Source organism: Marmota flaviventris, chromosome 6 (genome assembly GCF_047511675.1).
Source record: "Marmota flaviventris isolate mMarFla1 chromosome 6, mMarFla1.hap1, whole genome shotgun sequence".
In the NCBI taxonomy this organism is placed as follows: Eukaryota; Metazoa; Chordata; class Mammalia; order Rodentia; family Sciuridae; genus Marmota; species Marmota flaviventris.
In genome coordinates this window covers 9,885,300-9,906,095 of record NC_092503.1, presented here as the reverse complement: position 1 = coordinate 9,906,095, position 20,796 = coordinate 9,885,300, and the positions used below count along the sequence as shown (strand labels likewise).

The 20,796-nt window shown below is 39.2% G+C and overlaps 1 protein-coding gene across 4 annotated transcripts in view; it reads left to right on the top strand.

Annotated features, from left to right (window-relative positions):
* Arid1b (AT-rich interaction domain 1B) overlaps window positions 1-20,796 on the top strand; it is a 413,649-nt gene that overhangs the window by 298,741 nt on the left and 94,112 nt on the right. The gene's annotated exons all lie outside the window — the stretch shown is intronic.

Genomic DNA, 20,796 nt, shown 5'->3' with positions numbered 1-20,796 from the left:
GTTAAAGAGAGCAATCATTTTTTCTCCATCTCTGCCCTGGTAAATGAAATTGACAGCTAATGATAAGTATCACAAAGGTGGATAAACAAAGACCAGTAAAGCATCCCATTTGGCTGATTCTGATTTTTGTCTGTGAAACCCTTGCTCCGCCCACTGCAGTTTGCCCTCTGATCATGCTGCCTCGCAGCCCTGGTGAGCAGCCTGGGAACAGCTGCTGCCAGGGGGCCTGGGAGGCACTGGCCCTGCCACATCCCTTCTTCAGTGGGCTTTTTCCTTCCTTCTTTCTTTTAAAAAGCAACATGGAGATTCCCTGTGGTTACTATCCACATGGATTCTCTCCCTTTGAACTGGGCTCTAGGATTGCAGGTTTCTATAGATGGAAAGCAAAGAATTTGGCCCTGATTGGGCTTTGAGGGAGAAAGAAACTATACGTATTCCCTCTCCCTGTGCTAATACAGATTGTCATGTTTTTTACTTATTCTCTCTTCATAGCGATGTATTTATATTTGGAGACAGAAATGAAATATCTCCATTTTCCTCATTGGTAGTGTGCTGTGTATACACTTAAATTAAGCAAACCTTATGTCAGGTGCAGTTAATTCTGAAATGTCTGATATTAAACATTCCTCTGATAAATGATCTCGTCACATTGTACTTACGCTGTGTCTTGGGTTACATCCTACGGTTGTGTACTTTGGTTTAAAGAGAAAAACCTACAGGGTTTTGAACATGTTGGATAGGTCTTACACTAGGCCTCATCCACCCAGTACGTCAGGGCAGCTGACTCGGCACAACGTCAGAATGCATTGCAGTTGCCAGAAGATTCTGTGGGTGTTCACTTTACTTGTCTTGCCTCCTGAGCCAACCAGTCCAGTTTACTAACAAAGCAAAAATGTAAATAAGTTGAAGGTTTTTAAAAATTTTTATTTTACTGGCCAAAGGCTTTTGTCATCTTTTTCCTGCATGTGCTATACTCAGCAACCATGTCAAATATTAAGAAGGGTGAACATAGAGCGTGTATTACATGGAGGTGGTATGTGCACGGTAGCAGATGACAAAACCTTAAATGTTTAGACTACTGGTGATAATTCATTGGTTTTGTTAATGAAGATCTAAGGGTAGTAAATACAAATTTCTGAAGTTTTTTGTTGTTTGTATTTGGCATTTGACATGTATACCAAGTCCATTTTTAGGTGGAGTTAAATCACTTCTGTCTAACTGTAGGCCACTTTGTAATAGATTAGGACCAAAAACATAAAATTAGGTGGTTACATTAGAACCCCGCCAAATGGACATTGGTTTTACATCCATTCTTCTTGCATAGTACTAGATACCAAATACACATCTCCCTAGTCATCAGAGACAGAAACAGAATAGAGTTGCATCAAATATAAAGACAAAATCCCCTCTTTTTAAGTTTTCTGAGCTTTACTATATGCTTTGCTATTTGAGGTAGCTCACTATTCATTCCCCCCCCCCCACCCTGCCCCCAAAACTAATTGTGGCTGAATGAGAGGGGCCAGTCAAGGTGGTTTGGGAGCTCACAGATCTTGAAAGTCAGGCTAGGTTGAAAGAATCTTTTACTCATCTCTTTAGAGGCCCCTCCTCCATGTGTACCTGTCTCAACAAGCTCTCCTTTTCCCTCAGCAGCTGCATGTGCCCCATCTTCAGCCCTGGGGACACTCTGTGCCCCTTCACTAATACAGATTCCTGCCTGGCAAGTGCCTGCAGTCACTCACTACTTTTTGAAAAGGCTCCCAGATGTTAAGAGCCTGTGCACAATGTAGCCAGATATGGCCCTTATATTTTCATGAAGCCTCAGTTCCTTCATTTTTAAGCCCCTCCTCCAAAGCTCCGTTTGTCCTTTCCTAGTTAGTGAGACATGCATCCAGCCTACTACCCAGCACGATGAATTTTCACCCCTCAAAGAAAAGCTTAGACACTGAAAACATGTGTTCCAAAAAGGGTTGTATGTGTTGAACTAAATCTGGAAAGTACCTCCTCAAGCAGCACTTTGGTGGATTCATTCTGAGCCTGCCCCACCCGCCAAGTGGGAGCCAAGGAGATTGCTGTATGAGCTGATGTCACTGCAAATACAAACAACAAGATATTCTGGTCAAAAAGCTAATTTTCTTGCTTAATTTGACATTCAGACAAGCAGATTCTGGAAGGCTGCTGTAATGGGAAAGAGAAAAATGAATTGCAGTTAAGAGTTAGTCATGGGCCAGAGTGAACAGGAAGGATTTTAGTGAGAGGAAATGATAGTTCCTGGTGTAATTTGTCAAGATTAGTTTCTTTAAAATGCACAACAGTGGATGCAACCCAGTGTCTCTCTTTCATTTAATCCATTCTCCCTGTATTTTAAAATCTTATTTTAGGCTCAAGCCTAAAACATCCTAAATAAATAAATTTTCCACTTTTTAATTTATCCTTACTTAATAAAACTCAGAGGTAAATTTGGGGTTTATTTCTATATGTAAATCATTCTAAGGCAGTGTCCTTTCAGGACAACATTAATAGACTCTGAAGTAGCTTTGCTCTGATTATGGGGTGTCTGCACAGTCACCGTGCCTGATAGTCCTATTTTAGAACATCTATCACATGCTCCTTCTGGCCCCTCTGGAGGTGGAAATCCTGCCGCAGCTTGTTTCAAGGAAGATCCATGCTGCCTATTGGCAAACTGAGCAGGCAAAAAAACAACAACAACATTTTTTAAACACAAAATACCATTGATATATCCATGTTTTTAATCTGTGGCAGCATAGAAAACATCAATTCAGCAGTTCTACAAACCAAAGAGAACTTAGCCAGTATTTTTTTCCCTTACAATGTAAAATATTTGTGTGTTATACAAAACAGTAATTTCCAATCCTTTCCAAATGATGCTTAGCAGCAGTTAAGAAAGCAGTGATGTATGTTGTCTATTTTGTCTTGGAGAGATGAAGTGCAGCTCTGTGGGGCTTGCTGCTGGCGGTGTGAGGCACAGCCCTCCCCTTGAGCATGCTATCTAAAAATTCTGACCAAGATGCTGGTTCTGAGACTCTGCCCCTGGCACGAAAGCCCTACCTGCAGTTGCGGGGAGCTTGGGGGGTCGGTGCAGGGAGGCAGTCTGCCCTGACAGAGCCTGGCAAGCAGCCACCCATGTCCTGAGCTCCCCTCCTTGAGGTGGCACTTGCTACCCAAACCAAGCATCCCGGATTGAGGGAGGATGACTTCTGCTCCAAAAGCACAGGTCTTTTCAGTTCATCCATTCCAGTAGATTTCACATCAAGCCTTTCCTCACCTGTTTCTTCTATACTCAGAAATAAGAGAACATTAGAAATTCTTCAAAATGCACATTCCCTCTTGGCTTCTCTTTCCCTCTTAATTAAAAATAAGCTATGTTGTTCCTGGAAAGCCCTCTTATCACCTTCCCTGCTTGCCCTGGGCTGTGTGTGAAGCTGAAGGGGCGCCTCCATCTAGGGTGGCGCTGTGCACTTGCCTCTTGCTGTGTCATCCCAGCAGCGACCCACGCGTTTTCTTGGTTGACCCAGCAGTCCAGCCACATCTCCAGGGCTTTTTGCCTTGTTCTCTGAAGAGGCACTTCAGACACTTTGTTCACTGTTGGTTTTCATTTCTGGCACAGACTGTCACTGTTACAATCGTGTGCTCAACCCAGTCTTGTTGTTCCTTGAATCAGCAGTGTGCTGCCTCAGTGGAAAGACTGTTGACACAGGCCTGCTGTCCTGACGACTCAGAGTGGAGGGCTTCAAAGCTTTTATGAACTAATTTTAGCTTACAAGGAAAAAGTTTCGAAAACCTTTTAGCCTATGTTTTAGAAAATGGTAAAATGTAGTGCTTGTGGCCAAGATGTTTATAAACTTTTAATATATTGCTGTGTTTCCTAAAAGGGGATAGGTCACTGTTGCAGAAGAATCGAAACCATTTTATAGAGTGTTATGTTTATTTCCCTGTCTTCTGATAACCCTGAAGCCAGGATTATTATGATGTGTTGATTGATTATAGCCGTTAAATCTCTTACTAATCAGTTTCATCACTTATTCTCAATTCACACACTTGCACCTTTGATTTCTCTTCCATAACAGGGTGATGTGGGTTGTCGTTGACTAATGAAGAACAGAATTGGTTTCGGCATGAGACAAACGGTATGCCGACACCAATCCTAAAATGCATTAATCTTTAATAATCCAGATCTGCATGTTTATAAATGATATAACCAGGAATTGTTAATGTTGATATTCTCCCTTCTAAACAGAAAGTGACACAGGAGTTTGTACTTGCAAATGACATTAAATACATATAGCTGAATGCCAAGAGTGTGACCTTGCTGAAGATTCCAAATACATTACTTCAATTGAATGGTTTTAGGAAAGAAATATGTTTACTTTTGTTATTGGTACATTAGGTGATACCCTGCTGAAGGCCAACTAACACCAACCAACCCGATTGCTCATTTTTCCTTCCTTTCTTAATTTAACATTCTCTTGTTTCATTCATTAATTCAACAAAGTACTGAAGTCACATATCTAGGAACTGGGGGAAATGCACTGAACATTAATGTGAAGGACCTTTTCATCAGGATGTTTAAATTCTATTGGGAAAGACAGGGATTATACAAAATTGGTCTACACTTTATTGTCAGGTATTATTAGAAAAGAAAGGTCATGTTGCTTCTCTAGATAGTGAATAGGAACCGTGTCTCTTGAAATTGATATCTGAACAAGAGAAGAGAAGGAAGGGCAGGAGCAAGTTAGTGATTAAGGAAGTGGTGGCAGGCAAAGAAGAGCCATCACGAAGGGCAGGCCCCACCTCTCTGGAGCCTGCTGTGGGAACACACAGGGAGGCAGTGAGACGGTGCAAAGTGGGAAGGGGACGGGGCAGAGCTGGTGGCCAGTTACACTAGAGCATCACCAAGGGCCAGGTGATACAGTAGCCCCCCTGCCCACAGTTTTGCTTTCTGAGGTTTCAGTTACCTGTGATCTGAAAATGATAGGTGGAAAAATCCCAGAATCGAACAGTTCATGAGTTGAATTGCAACATTCTGCGCAGCATGGTGGACTCTCTCACTATCTGGCTCCATCCCACTCAGAACCTGAATTATTATTGTATTTAATAGTAGCCCTGAAATGTAAGAGTAGCAAGGCTGGCAATTTGGATATGCCAAAGAGGAGCTGTATACTACTTCCTTTAAGTGAAAAGGTGAAAGATCTTAACTTCCTACAGAAGGACAAAAAAAAAAAAAAAAAATCATACATTGAGGTTGCTAAAGATGTGTGGTAGAAATTAATCTTCTCGTCATGAAATAGTGAAGAAGAAAAGCACTGAGAGCCAGGAACCACTGAGCCTGTGCAAATATTTCAGCAAGGGATTGCCTGGAACCAGCAGCCCAGACCTTGCGCTTCAAGGAAGGGATGGTGGCACAGATGGAAGAATAGGTTTGGACTGAAAAATATTAAAACCACTGGAGAAGCTGCGTTGGCTGGTGAAGAAGCTCCTGTTGCATTTCTGGCAAATTGAAGTTGACTGAGTAGAAGGATGCCATCCAAAGCCGGTCTCTGTTGTGATGAAACTGGGCTTTTCTAGGGGATGATGCCCAGTAGAACCTTCATTCACAGAAGTGCCAGGGAGCCACCAGGACGGAAAACATGGAAGTGCAGATTGCCTCTGGTACTACATGGCAGTGAGGCAGGACAGAGAGAAGAATGTGTGCCCTCTCAAAACAAAACTTTTTGAGAGAGAAGGAGAAACCATAGTTCTGTAACTTTATTACTAGATTATATAGTTATAACTGTTCTATTTTCAATTATTATTTTTTTGTCAATCTCTTGCTTTACCCAATTTGTGAATAAAATTGTCATAGATATTGATAATGTAAGGAAAAACATAACATATATAGGGGTTTGGTATTACCTGTAGTTTCAGGATCCACTAAGGGTCTTGGAATGGATTCCCCGTGCATAAGGGGGAACTAGTGCACAGGAGTTTGCAATTGTAATGGGAAACCTGGCAGATTGAGCAGGCAGGGAATGGCCTGATTCAATCAAGGTTTTAAAGGATCATTCTGGCCACTACAAGCAGTTCACTATAAGGGACAAAGGCAGAAGTAGGCATTCTGGAGGCCAGTGTAGGATCCTTGGGGATGGCAGTTCCTGTATTTTGGACAACAGAGCAAGTGCTTGAAGGGGGAGTCCAGAGTTCGGTTTTGGCTCTGTCATACTTGAGGTTCTTCTTAAACATCTTCAGGGGAATTTTGAACAGGCAATTGGATTTAAGAATCTGCTCCAGGTATTTCTAAGTGGCAAATGGAAGAAAATTTTTGTTTGTGAAAATGATTATTTCAAAAGTGTACTTGCTGAATATTGTTAAAATTTAAAGCGAAAGAATCAGTGACAAACACATGGGAAGTGTTTCTTGGTCGTACCACCCTTGGAATGGTCCCCAGTATCAGAAGATGCAGGTGACCTGGGCTCTGCCCTGACTAGGTGCTGGCTCTGCCCATCATGTGCTCCTAAGAGGCATGTCCCTGAGACCACAGCTGGGTACCTCCATACTAGCTGGTGCCTCCTGAGATCCCTGCTGTTGAAGAGTTTGGTTGCCGGTCAGTCTGGTTCCATCCTCTTAAAAACGCACTTACTGAAACACCTGAATTCATGCCATGCTGTGAACGTGATGTCAGAGCGAGTGAAACAGATGCTTATTGGTGCCTTTAAATGTAAATAATGAAGTGTCAGCCGGATCCTTCAGATCCTGGACACGGTGTGCCGAAAACTTGTGTTTTTCTTTTAAAGTTTTCAAAGCGTACACTAGTACTTTAGCTTTTTGTCTCTTTACTTTTTTTAATATTTATTTTTTAGTTATAGTTGGACACAATACCTTTATTTTATTTATTTTTATGTGGTGCTGAGGATCGAACCCAGGGCCTTGCACATGCTATGCGAATGCTCTACTGCTGAGCCACAACCCCAGCCCCTTTGTCTCTTTACTTTTAAAAGAAGTTTTTTTTTACTAAGAGTTTCAAACTTTTAAATCTTACCACAAAAATAACCTCTCATTATTCAGCATAAGTACAAAGTGAGGTTTTTAAAGCTTTTAGGAAGTAGTATATTATTTTATGTCAATAAATTGACAGTTTTGTATCTAAACATACAGAAACTATGTTGTCTAGTAATACTACTGTTTTTATCCCTGGGTCCCAATTTTATATACCCTGTGCTGCTTTGCTCAAATCCCATTTTTTCCCCAAACTGCAAATCCTTTCTTCCGTCCTCTCACATCCGGAAACAGCATAAAGATTCCTGTTGACCCACCACATGCACCACCTTTCCATCTGGAAAATGTGCTCCTTCTCCCTGCAGGGCATACCCGTGAGTCTTAGGATGTATCCTCTGTGAAAGCAAAATGACTCCAAAGGCATGAGCATTGGTGTGTGGCACTTTCATAGCTACCCATGTTTACAGGCCGAGTTGTGGTAAAATGTTGGCATCTAGAATAAGAAATTTGTGACAAGAAAGGATGGTGGCAAGTGAAACTTTTATTAAAGGAAGAAAGTGACTGGGCTTTGAAAAGGCCCTCTCCATCCGGCAGTACAGAGCAGCGATCAAGTGGAAGAAAGGGAGCAGGCAGGCGCTCAGCTAATCTTTCTCCTGGGGGCCCAGGTGGACAAATTGGCAACCCTGTTCACAGCTTTTTTTCTTCTCCCCTTTGTATCATAAGAACTGCTAATCGGATCCATGCTGCTGCAACTGTGGTTAGTTATTAACAGAATAAAAGCAGATTTCTTCAAAAGAACGGGTGGGGGAAGTGACTATACAAAATTGCAAGGTTGTTAGAATCTTAAATGCACAGCAGTCGATTTTTTCCCTTATTCTGAATTATACGATGAATACAAGTCTTTCATCTGTCACTATACCCGTTTCTTCAGAAGGCAGCCAAATATTAAGCTTCTCAAACAACAAAAAAAAGAATCTTAGAGGAAAAATATTGAGGAGGAATAAGAATGGGTAAGAGAAGGGAAAAATTAGGTTTTGTTTTTATTAATTTGTCCTGGTGAGAGAAATACAAACTGCCTGCTCTGTTTGGTTTCCCTCCCTGCCTTTTACCTTACATCAAAGCAGGGATTAACACAGACTCAGCGGGAAGCTGCGCTGCATTTTCTGTCTGGTGCTCTGTGTGAGTCAGGTTCAGAACCCACCATGTTTTACAAAGACAAAGGGTGCTACGGATCTAGACTTCCTGGACAAGCAATATCATGTCAAAACACACGGGCGCCCCTCACCACAAGTGGATGTTTCCAAACCCAAAGACCTTTGATTGTGAACCAGAGCTATAAAGCTATGGAAAAGGGTTTCTTTTGATGAGAATGCCAAATGTTTGCTATGATAGTTCATGCAGGTCGGGGCATCTTTGACATTCACAAGGGGGATCCCTCCCAGATCCTCAAGATTCCCCAAAATAGAAATGGCTTCTGCTTTCAGCCGAGTCACATGTTTGTTCCTATGACTTATTTGTTCTTCCTGTTTTCACACGTAAAGTTGATAAACTTTCCTTAAAGTTTTGTCTTTTATTTAATGAATGGTTTTTCTAGAAAGAAAGTTTTTATTACTTTTACTAGAATTACTGGGAGAAAAGAATATGTAAACTGAATAGAGCTGGTGTGCAGAGGTGCCAGCCACATCCAGCCACACTGCATGTGCCAGCCAACAGTGGCCGGACAGCATTGGAAGTGGACCTCAACCTCGCCTTAGCACATGAGGCCCTGGGTTCAGTCACTGGCACTGCAGGAAAAAAGAGAGAAAAGAAAATGAAAGTCAGGCCACACAGTAAAACCAAAAGTCATCCTTGTCCCCATACCCCAGAGTACTTAGCAGACTAAAAATGTTACATTTTAATGCTGAGAATCTACTGTATATAAATGTGTCAGACTCTGGTTTACCTTTTTCTTTATTATTATTAGAGCTTTATAGTTATACATGGTAGCTGGGTTCATCCTGACAGATTCATACATGTATGGGATTCATTTCAGTTCATGAACCCCTCTTTTCCCTCTCCCACCCATTCTCCTTCCTCTACCCTACTATATTTCCTGTTACTCATCTATTAATTTATATTTGATTGGTTCTTTATGTTATCTTATCCTTGCCTTTATTTTTCTCTAGCTTCTGCATATGAGAGAAAACCTTTGAGTTTCTTAGTTTGACTTTTTTCACTTAGTCCATTTCCATCCATTTACCAGCAAATGCTGTAATATTATTGTTTTTTATGGCTGAATAGAACTCTGTTTTACACATACACACACACACACACACACGCCATGATTTCTTATTTTGTTCATCTATTGACAGGCATCTGGTTGATTCCATAATTTAACTGTATCACAGCCAATTTTAGCTCATTTGGGAAAATACCAAGGAGTGGGATAGCCTGGGTCATGGTAGTTCTATTCCTAATTTTTTGAGGAATCTCCATACTGATTTCTATTGATTTACTAATCTACAGTCCCACCAATAATGTACAAGTGAACCTTTTTCACCAGGACCTCTCCAGCTTTTATTAACTGTTTGTAATCTTGATCATTGCCATTCTGACTGGAGATAAAATCTGAGTGTGTTTTTTTTAAAAAAATATATTTATTTTTTAGTTTTCAGTGGACACAACATCTTTATTTTATTTTTATGTGGTGCTGAGGATCGAACCCAGCACCCCGCACATGCCAGGCGAGCGCGCTACTGCTTGAGCCACATCCCTAGCCCCTGAGTGTGGTTTTGATTTGCATTTTCCTGATTGCTAAAGATTTTGAACATTTTTTCATGTATTTGTTGGCCATTTGTGTTTCTTCTTTTGAGAAATCTCTGTTTAGTTCTTTTGCCCACTTATTATTTGGTATTTTTTTTTATTAGCTACACATGATCGTACAATGATCTTGACAATTTATACATTTGAATCAAATGGGGTATAATTTCTCATTTTTCTGATTGTATAGGTTGCAGAATCACATTTTTGGTGTTAAATTTTTTGAGTTCTTTTTATATTCTGGATATTAATCCTGTATTGGAGGAGTAGCTGACCAAGATTTTCTCCCATTCTGTAGGCTCTCTCCACACTCTAAATCATTTCCTTTGCTGTGTAGGAGCTTTTTGGTTTGATGCCAACACACTCATTGGTTCTTGGTTTTATTTCTTGTGCTTTGGGTCTTGTTAAGGAAGTCTGTGCCAGCATGCATATATATATTTTTTGTTTGTTTGTTTGTTTTTAAGAGAGAGAGAATTTTTTTAATATTTATTTTTCAGTTTTCGGTGGACACAACATCTTTGTATGTGGTGTTGAGGATCGAACCCATCCAGCACCTATATATGATAGAATGTTTTCTTCTATCAGTTGAATAGCTTCTGGTCTAATTCCTAAGACTTTGATCCATTTTGATTTGAGTTTTGTGTGGGGTGAGAGTTAGGGGTCTAGTTTCATCTTTCTATATAAATAGCTTTCCAGTTTTCCCAGCACCATTAGTTAAAAAGACTATCTTTTCTCCAAGATATTGGTACCTTTTTAAGTATATCAGATGGCTATAGGTATGTGGATTTGTCTCTGTGTCTTCTATTCCTTTGATTCATGACAATTTTGATGTCAATATCATGCTGTTTTTATTTCTACATCTCTTAGTATAAATTCAGATCAGATATTGTAGTGCCTCCTTCATTTTTCTTGGTCAGCATTGCTAAGAATTTTTTTCTCTAATTCTTTACAGAATGTCATTGGTATTGTGATGGGGATTGCACTGAATCTGTATATTGCTTTAGGTAGTATGGCCATTTTGACAGTATTGATTGTTACTATCCAAGAACATGGGATATCTTTTCATCTTCTAAGGTCTTCCTCAATTTCTTTCTTTAGTGTTGTATAATTTTCATTGTAGCGCCCGTTTACTTCCTTGGTTAGATTATTCCCAAGTGTTTAATTTTATTATTTTTTTGAGGTTATTGTGAATGGGATGGTTTTCCTGATTTTTTCCTTGACTGAGTCAATGTTGGAGTATAGGAAAGCTATTGATTTATGGGTGTTTATCTTATATTCTGCAAAACTCATTTATAAGATCTAGAAGTCGTCTGGTGGAGTTTTTTTTTTTTTGGATCCTCTAGATATAGGATGATATCATTGGCAAACAGAGATAATTTGACTTTAAAAAAAAAAACCTTTTCTTTTCCTATTTGTATTTCTTTTCTTACTTCTTTTTTACTAATGTTTCAAGGACTGTATTGAATAGGAGTGGTAAGAGTGGACAGCCTTGTCTTGTTCCTGACTTTAGAAGAAATGCTTTTAGTTTTTCTTCATTTAGTATGATGTTTGCTTTGGGTTTGTCATAAATGGCCTTTAAGATGTTAAGGTTAGTTTCTTCAATCCATAGCTTTTCCAGTGTTGTTAATATGAATGAATGTTGGATTTTATCACAGGCCTTTTGTGCATCTATTGAGATAGACTTTTGTTCTTAACTCTGTTTAAGTGGTGAATTACGTTTATTGATTTGCCTATGTTGAACCAACCCTGCCTCCCTGGAATGATACATACTTGATCATGCTGTTTTATGTTTTTGATGTGCTTTTGAATGTGGTTCGCTAATATTTTATTAAGGATTTTTGTATCTCTGTTCATCAGGTATATCACTCTTCAGTTTTCTTTCCTTGATGCATCTTTGTCTGGTTTGGGCATCAGGGTTATGCTGGCTTCCTAATATGTATTTGGGAGTGCTCCCTCCCTTTCAATTCATGGAATAATTTGAGAAAGACTGGTGTTAGTTCTTTTTTAAAAGTCTGTTAAAACTCAGCTGAGAATCACTCTGTCCCTGGGTTTTTCTTTTTTTGGAAGGCTTCTTATTTCTGTTTCAACTTCATTACTTTATATTGGCCTGTTTAGATTTTCTATATCTTCTGGATTCAATTTGGACAGGTCATATATTGTCTAGAAATTTGTCAGTATCTTCTAGATCTTCCAGGTTATTGGAGTAGAAATTTTCAAAATCGGTCTGATGATCCTCTGGATTTTAGACGGGTCTGTAGTGATAGCTCCTTTTTCATCTCTGATCTTGGTGATTTGCACCTTTTCACTTTCTTTTGGCTAGTTTGGCTAAGGGTTTGTCTATCTTATTTAACTTTTCAAAGAACCAACTCTATGTTGCATTTATCCTGTGTATTGTTTTCTTATTCTCAATTTCATTGATTTCTGCTCTAATCTTAATTCTTTCCTGTCTTTTACTGGTTTTAGAGTTGGTTAGTTCTTTTCGTAAGACCTTGATGAAGCATAAGCTTATTTATTTGGAATCTCTAATTTTTTGTGTAGGCACTCAGTGCTATAAATTTTTCTCTTAGCCACTGCTTGTTTGATTCATTTGATACATTGTATCTCTGTTCTCAATTTTTTTTCTAAGAATTTCTTGATTTCTAAGTTCTTCTTTGATCCATTCTTCATTTAAGATAATATTGTTCAATCTCCATGTGTTTACGTGGTTTATATAATTTTCCTTGCTGTTGATTTCTTGCTTCATTTCATTAAGATCTAATGGGATACATAGGATTGTATCGTATTTTTGTTGTTGTTGTATTGTTTTTTTTTTTTTTTTTTTTTTTTTCATTTGCGAAGATTTGTTTTGTGGCCTAGAATATGTTCTCTTTTGGAAAAAGTTCAGTGTGCAGCTGAGAAACAGGTAAATTCAGCTGTTTGGGGGTGGAATATTCTGTAGATGTCCATTAGGTCCATTTGATTTATAGTGTTGCTTAGGTTGGAGATACTTTATTGTTTTTGTTTTGATGACCTGTCTGTTGGTGCTGAGGATATATTGAAATCACCCAGTATTATTGTGTTGGGGTCTGTGTCAGATTTAATGTCATGGAACATTTTTTTCCATGTAATTGGGGGTATTGACATTTGGCGCATACATGTTTACTATCATTAAATCTTCTCGTTGGATTGTTTCCTTTACTAGGATGTAGTAGCCGTCCTTTTTTTCTCTTCTGTTTAATTCTTACTTGGAAATATGCTTTGTGAGATATGAGTATAGCTATCCATGCTTGTTTTCTTGGTCCATATGCATGGACTATTTTTTGCCATCATTTTGCCTTCAGCCTATGGATGTCTTTGCCTATGAGTCTCTGTAAACAGCATATAGTTGGATTTAAATTTTTAAAAAAATCTTTTGTTGTTGGTAGACCTTTATTTTATTCATTTATTTATATGCAGTGCTGAGAGTTGAACCCTGCGCCTCACACATGTGAGGCAAGTGTTCTACTACTGAGCCACAACCCCAGCCCCGAATTCTAATTTTTGATCTATTCTGATAATCTGTATCTTTTAACTGGGGAGTTGAGACTGTTAACATTCAGCATTAGTATAGATATATGTTTGGGGTTTCCTTTCATTTTGGTTTTTTGCTCTATTTACTCCTGTCTGGATTCTCATTTAGTAGATTATTTTTCTATTGAACTTCCTTTGCTTGGGAGCTTGTAATGACCTGGACATTGAAGTCCAGAAGTCTGTGTTTGGCCTTGTGCACTCTCATTGCCTTGTCATGTGCCTTATGAGGCCTTTTTAGTTTCTGTGCCTTAAGTTCTCTTTTGGGAAGGTATCTACTTGGAAGGGCTCTAATGGTTATCCATTACTCAGACTGCTGACTGACTTCCATGAGACGACATTATATAATTTTAGTATATTTAAGTTAATCAAAGGAAAGGAGATACTGGGGAAATTTCCAGTTTGAATCTGGTAAGCTAGATGAATCATGATGGACTGTCAAAAGTTTCCCTTTGTTAATTGGCAGGAAGGAATCACATTTGTAGGACTTCTGGTGGGGCATAATTCTTAGACTGCATCAGATTCACTTTGATTTTACTTGTTAAGTGATAGGCCTTTGTAACTAATCAGTCTTGTACTCTTGTCAGAGTTTTATATAAATACACTCAAAGCTCAGACCACAGTAGGGAGAATAGTTAACGCTTCATCAAGAAGGTGTGTATGGGTTTCTAATAAAGGCATGTGGGGAACTGTCATGGTTGGGAAATCAGAAGTTTCTTCTTATTGGCTCAGGTGTACACATGTCAGGTCTGCCCCTGGAGTACTGAGTTATCTCTATTTTCAGAACAAAATGGACTTTTGAGCCCTATGACATGGAGGGGATTGTCTCCCCAGACACAGGCTTGGCTTCTTGAATCTGGGAATGCCATCTTCGAGGGCAGAGGCAGGGGCGGAGTGTTGCTTTCTTATTTTTGCACTATTCTCATTGGAAGTTGGATTAGCTCACAAAAAAGATCTGTGTTGACAGCCCGTCACAGCCACTCCCCACCCTCCATTGCCCCAGGACAGTACTTTCTAGCAAGAGTGAAAATCTGTTTAAAACACATGGGGCACTCAGGCACACACCGACTAAGTACACACCCACACTCTGCAGGCAAGCAGTAGCTCTAACCGCTAAGCTGAAGCCTGAGAAGACTTTCTATTTTCAGTGTTGCTTTGGAGCATATCAGAAGTGGTGTCAGTCAAGAGCTTCCTGATTCTGAGCAAAGGAGATTTTATTTTCATTTCTTAAAGCAAATGAAATAGAAGACACGGGACAAAAGAGTGCTGTATCAAAATAATTTGTTGACTTTCAAACTTGTGTGAGTAAATGAAAAGCATAGGATATTTGATAAACTTAATGGATTATCAAGACTCATTTTTCGTTCACATCACGAGACATTATGCAGATATTTAAAGAAATGCCGAGTGAAATCTTGACTGCTTGTATTGCAGAGCTGCTGATTTGCTACTGAGGTAGATGAGGCAGTCAGTGATTTCCACAGAGTGGAGTCCTCCGTGCAGCCCACCAGTGCCACTGCCTAACAAAATCAGAATTGTCCTTTATCAGAAATGCTCCTCATCAGTCCTTCATGTTTCAAAAATTAAAGGAGTAACTTGAAATGTAGCCCATAGAGAGAATGTATATGGCTCCTACAGCGAGGTTGTCAGGACATGAGAAATACATCCTCCAGAAGATCACCAGTGAGTCTGTGGCAGGTAGGGGAATGTATTTCTGGCACTAAAATTAAATCAAGTAGTGTCTGCCATACAGACTTCAGATTTGCTTTATTGTCTATGTCCGGGTTCCATCTTAGATAACTAACTGCATCTTAGGTTGGTGGACTTTTTATTTGTAACTGTGTAAAAGGAAGAAATACATTTTCTCTGGCCACTACAACTTTTATAAAAATTGAGTATTTCTAGGTCTACTGGAATTATATGGGAATAGGACACTATTATTTAAAGGGGTGAACTGTTTGTTTGCTAGAGGCTGTAAGTACTTCTGAGCAAGTGTTCTTGTCATTTTTAATTTTATAGTTGTATGCAGTAGTAATATAGAGAGGAATTAACCCAGGAAAGTTTTAGCCTTAAAAATAGTTAACATGGGAACCTGTTCCTCTCATGCTTATTCTCACCATCAGTTCAGCAGTGGTAAAGTGTGACTTATATGATTGCACCTGATAAGTAATTGATTTGCTTGTTTTGATCTGATATAAGAGGTGGAAAAATAAAACTGCAAGTAATCACTTCTCTAAAACTTCACCTATTAGTGGACTTGCCATTTATGTCTTAGGCCTGTGCTTGCATTGAATGCTTAGGAGCCCAGGGCAGCTACACTAGGCCTGGCTTGCAGAGGACAGAAACCACTTTCTTTCTTTCTCTCTCTCTCTCTCATAACTTTATTTATTTATTGTTTTATGGTGCTGAGGATTGAACCCAGGGCCTCCAACGTGCCAGGCAAACACTCTACCTCTGAGCCACTACCCCAGCACAGAAACCACTTTCTTTTATTGACATTTATAGAAGTTTCCTTGTTAAATATGGGGGACTGTGGCAGGTTTGTATGTAATTGCTGCTATTATTAAACACTGTTTGCAATTCATTGGCCTTTTGATCAAGTATTCCTGAATGTTTTTGTACTGATATTATCGTTTAGAACAGGGTCCAGTTAAATATAGCCTGTGGGACAAATTCAGCTCTTCACATATTTTTGTAAATGAAGTTATATTTACACTATTTCATTTATGTGTTGTTTGGCTGCTTTTGAACTGTAGTAGCTGAGTTGAGTAGTTGAGAACTTGCAGAGAACTTGCCACCAAAAAGGCTGATATTCTCTATCGGGCAGTTGACAGAAAAGGTTTGTGTATTCCTGATTTAGAATAAGATGAAACGATGTGATTACCAATAACTTTTAAAGGTCTGATTAACTATTAATTTAAATGTACTTCCTGGAATAACCAGCCACATATTCATTTAACTAGAAACACTTACTGAATGTACAGTATGTGTTGAGTTCAGGAGACACAGTATGGCAGGGAACAAAATAGGACTCTCTGTCCTCATGGAATTTATACTCTAGTGAAATGAGATAAATAAACACAGAAGTAAATTGAGAACTACAAGGACTGTTAATATCCTGTCCAACAGTAAGATGCATATAGCTCTGTGCTGGTTAGTAGTTGCTGACCAACTGCCCAGCCATGTTGGTCTATGATGTGCTGGGCTATAATATGTTCATGTTCATACACTGTAAGTTACACTTACTGGATGTTGGCTAATTTACCAAAAACATAACATATAGCCAGTTTTCTCCCAGTTCTGTTACATACTAACTTCCAGTGTCTTATGACCCCAAAATTTAGTTTCATGGTTATCTTGATCGAGTTCTTAAAAGCTATTTTTTAATAAGCAAGATTACCCTTAAGCCTATCTTTACTGTAAAGAAAATACAGTAAACAGAATCCAAAAGTGTAAGAAAATAATGTGCCATTGTCTGGTGGCATTTATCCCAAGAATTCAAGGTTGGTTCAACATTAACAACTCTTAATATTATATACTATAAAAATAAACCTGAGGAGGGAAAATGGTCTTTTTTAACAAAACTCAACACCAAATCATGATTGAAAAAAACAAACACTTAAGGAAGTAAGTAGTAATTTAGAGATGCTTTCTCAACAGGGCACAGTATGAGTATCTTTTAGTTATATGGCAAGAGACTTGAGAGACATTTCCACTAAGCACACCAGTGAGACAAGGAAGACCACTATCTCCATTATCACAGAGCAGTGTACTAGAAGTTGTAAGCAATGCAGTTAGACAAGAAAACTCAAGTAAAGGCATAAAAATGGGTATAGAAGAAATAAAACTCTATTTACAGATGATACAATAATGTACCTGGAAAAACTTAAGAGAATTAGTCATAAATGAACTCAAGACAGTAAAAGAACTTGGTGCAAAATGTACAGTTAGAAGACATAATGGTGGGGAAGTCACATTTACAATAGCAACAAGGAAGATTAAATGTTATTAATACTAATAGAGTATGCAAGGCCTTTTGTATACCCAAACGGGACTCAGGAGGACTTGAAAAAATGAAAGGATTTCCTGAGTTCAAGAGTCATCTCTTCTCCCCAGATTCATTTATAGTTTCATTGCATTCCCAATAAGAATATCAGGAAGGTATTTTATATCATTAGACAAGTTGACAGTAAAATTCATACAGAGAAACAAACATATTAGAAAACACTGAAAAAGGAAAAGCAGGAAGCACAGGATTATCCTTAGTTAAAACATGGTTTGAACTCATCATGATTAAAAATTCTGTGGTGCTGGCAGACAAATAGACTCACGGACCACTGGAATAGAAGAGCAAGCCCAGAATTAGACCCAATATGCATAAAAATTGAGGGCATGACCATGATGGCATTCCAAGTCACTGTGTGAAATAATGTCGAAATAATTAGGGATCCACTTGCAAAAAAAGATACATTAGATCTATACCTCATAATGAAACTGAAGAAAACTAGGAAGAATTCCTTTTGAACCTCAGTGTAGAGAAGAACTTTCTGACTGTGACTCAAAATCCAAAGGCAATAAAAATTTGGTAAATTTGACTACATTTTTTAAAGTTTCATTTTAAAAGATACCATAAGCAAAATCTCTAGACCACTAACAAACTGGGAGAAAATATTCACAGCTGACACCATAAACATGATGAACTTAAAACTGGAATTGTAGACTTAAAATCCATGTAGAACATGGGAGAAAGCCATGAACAAACAATTCACAAGATATATAAAAATGACCTTCAAGCATGGAAAAATAGATTCCAAATTAGAGAAGCATAAATTCAAAAATTGCTGACACTGTTTCTCACATGGGACTGGCGAAAAAAAATTTTAGAAGAATGGCACCTCCTATTAGGAACATTATGGAGATACAGGTTCCTGAAACACTGCTGTGGCAGTGTAGGTTGGTACAGTTTCTGAGGGAAATGGGAAAATGTATGACTTTTTATCCAGAAACTGCCCTGGAGGAATTAAACCGAAAATATAACTCAAAACTACCCAGAAACGTAACCACGGATTTGGAACAACTGAATGTGCACACAGAGGAGAGTCCTGAGTACGCTTTGCAGCCCTCTCACAAAGACTACTCTGGAGTGATTTTTAATAATGAGGAAGATGTTGTGATCTGACAGGAAGAACTTTTCCAGGGCATGCTGTTCACTGAGAAAAGCAAAGCCGAAGATACCTGAGTGTGCAAACTTTTGTGCAAAAAGGAATATAGGAAAGAAAACCATAAACAGTATCAGGCTGGCCGTTCACAAAGGGCAGTGGGGAAAAGGCTAGGAGGAAGAGGAAATGGGCATAGGGAAGGGGAAGAGGAGGGAGGGACACTCACACATTTTTTTTAAAAAAAAAATCTGACTTAAAGCTATAAAAGTGTTTTACATACCCCCAAAGCTACAAAGTAATCACAGCCAGTCAGGATGCAGCAGGAACCCTAAATGGAACCCTAACACTGATAACCCTGTGTTGTTCACAGGGATATAGCTTAGTAATCTAAAATGACTATGTGCATATAATAGAATCAAACAAGTAAATTGATCTAGATAATGAGGGTTGGACTTCTCACTGTTGGAAAAGTATGAGTAAGAAGGCTAAAATGTACTCTTTAGTTTTGAAATGGAATTTGAAGTATTCATGTAAACTTGTGGTTATACGTGTATATACACACATATCAAAATACAAGTACAAGGGCTGTTGTGGCTCAGTGGCAGAGCCCTTGTTTGGGTTTGATCCTCACCACTGCATATAAATAAATAAAAAATAAATGAATAGATAGATATAGATGCATGTGTATGCATAGGTTAGTTTCCATGCATTTCTTACCTCTGCTCACTGCGTTGGCTGGAAGCACGGCACAGGAGTAAATGTGAGCCAAGCTAGTACCTGACCCTAGTCTCACAATGGGCACTCTCCAGCAAAAGGAACCAGGGCTTCTGGAAGTGATTGATATGGGCTGGGGCAGGACAAATAGAAGATGAGCCTGGAGCATCTGGTGTTTCTAAGATGGAAGAAAATGCTCAATGAAGCAAGGGAGGCTTGTCAACAGGACTCAGGAATCAACTGGAAGGAGCTTCTAATGGCCAAAGCCAAAACAGTTGGAGCAACAAAATAATGATAGTCCTGGGTTTGATTTTGTTTATTTGTTTTACCCGTAATATAAAATAAGTCCATCCATTTATTAGTTTTCTGCTACTGTGTAACAGACTGTTAAAAGTTAGCAGCTTAAAACAGCACTCAGTTCCTAGGGTCAGGAGTCCAGGCACAGCTTCATAACTCCGTCTTCTGCTCAGGATCTCACAGGGCTATACTCAAAGTCTTCTCATGGTCAGTGTTCTAATCTGGACACTCAGCTGGGGAAGAATCTGCTTCAGTTTCTTCCAGATTGTAGCAGTAGTCACTTCCTTGAGGTTGTAGGAGTGTATTAGCTTTCCATTACTGTAACAAATACCTGAGATAAATCACCTGAGTAAAAGGTTTATTTTGACTCACAGCTTTCGGTCTTCAGTCTGTGATAGTTGGTCCCTTGCTTTGGGCCCATAGTGAGGCAACCCAGTGTGGTGGTAGCATGTGGTGGAACAAGCTGCTCACCTCATGGCAACTGGGAAGGGAAAAAAAAAAAAAAAAAGAACGAACTAGGGACTGATGTCTCACAGTCCCCTTCATAGGTATCCCCAATGACCACGACTTCCCACTATGCCCTGCGTCCTACAGGTACCCCACCTCCCAACAGGGCCAAGCTGGGAGCCAGGACTTCACCACGTGGGCCTTTCTTTGGAGGACATGCCACATCCAAACTATAGCAAGGAGTGAGGCCCCTATTGTGTGGAACTCCTGTCCTCGTCTGGTGACTCAGCTCACATCTTAGAAGCTTACTTTCTAGAAGGTCTAAGCCCTCTGTTGAAGTCAGGCCCAGCCTGTCAGCTGATCAGAAATCTCAGTTACCTCTGCAGAATCCCTTCACTTCTTCATGAAGCTGTTTGTAAGGCATCATTATTCCAGGAGTGGCAGTCCATCCTTTTGCCATGTTTTTTGGTTAGAAGCCAAGTCAGGTTCTGCCCTCAGTAAAAGAGGGGAATTACACAAGTGTGACTCATTGGAAGTCCTCCCTCCCGGGACATATCTGCCACCATGAGTTCACTTGGATATACATAAATGGTCTAGTAAATAAATGAGGACACAGTGATTCTGTTCCTCAGAATAGAATTCCAATTAATGAATGTAGAAGGAAAAAGGGAAACAGAATTACTAGGAACACACACCTCCGTAGTAAATGCCTAAACAAGAGTTTTTTCTAACAGTTGCAAATATTGGCTTGTAAAAGTTTGAGGAGATGCAGGATTTGCATGGTCTCACATTTCTCCCCTAACATTTATCAGCTGCAAAGAGGAAACAAGGAACTTTAAAGTAG